Raw genomic sequence first — 1,193 nt, forward strand, 5'->3', positions numbered from 1 at the left:
CCACTGCCCCCCCCAGCACCCTGCACTGCATGCAGCACTGCACTCACTGCACCCACACTGCACTCACTGCACCCTGCACTGTGCTCACAGCACCCACACTGCACCCACTGCACCCTACACTGCGCTCACTGCACCCTGCACTGCACTCACTGCACCCCCACTGCACCCACTGCACCCTACACTGCACTCACTGCACCCTGCACTGTGCTCACTGCACCCTGCACTGCACTCACTGCACCCTACACTGTGCTCACTGCATCCACACTGCACTCGCTGGACTCCCACTGCACTCACTGCATCCTGCACTGCGCTCATGGCACCCCACACTGCACCCCGGCACCCTGCACTGCCCCCCGGCACCCTGCCCCACCCCCTCAGTACTCGCCGCATGCCCACCGCACCCTGCACTGTAGCACTGCAGCCCGCACTGCGCCCAGGGTGCACCCCCGGCACCCGCAGCTACTGTGCCCACAGCGTCCCACGCTGCCCCCACCATGGCACCCACCGCGCCCTCTGCCCGGCAGCACCCGTGGCCCCTGCTGTGCCCCACATGCTGGCATGCCCGGGGGCCATGTCAGGGTGAGGTCCCCCATGGCTGTTTCCAGATCTCCTGTGTCTGTTCCCAGCCCCTATGTCGGTTTCCAGATCCCCCATCTCCATTTCCAGACCCCCCCATGTCCGTTTCCACCCTCCTATGTCTGTTTCCAGCCCCCCATGTCCATTTCCAGACCCCACATGTCCGTTTACAGATCCCTCATGTCCGTTTCTACACTCCCATCTCCATTTCCAGCCCCTCCATGTCTGTTTCTAGACCCCCTATGTCTGTTTCCAGTTCCCCTATGTGTGTTTCCAGCTCCCCATGTCCGTTTCCAGCCCTTCCATGTCTGTTTCCAGCCTCCCCATGTCTGTTTCCAGACCCCCCGTGTCCGTTTCCAGCCCCCCTCATGTCCTTTTCCAGCCCCATGTCTGTTTCCAGCCCCCCATGTCTGTTTCCAGCTCCCCCACGTCCGTTTCCACTCCCCACATCCGTTTCCAGCCCCCCCCCGCGGGCAGTTTCCAGGCCCCCCCCGCGCTGCCGCCGTGGCTGCGCGCGGCCCCGCCTCTTTTGGCCGCTCCGCCCCGCTGTAGCGGGGCCTCCCGCCCCCCCCGCGCGCTCTCCCAGTGCGCATGCGCGGCGCCCGCGCCCCTCCCCT

Source organism: Rhea americana, unplaced genomic scaffold, assembly GCF_003343005.1.
Source record: "Rhea americana isolate MKP2758 unplaced genomic scaffold, rheAme1 scaffold_1132, whole genome shotgun sequence".
Taxonomy (NCBI): domain Eukaryota; kingdom Metazoa; phylum Chordata; class Aves; order Rheiformes; family Rheidae; genus Rhea; species Rhea americana.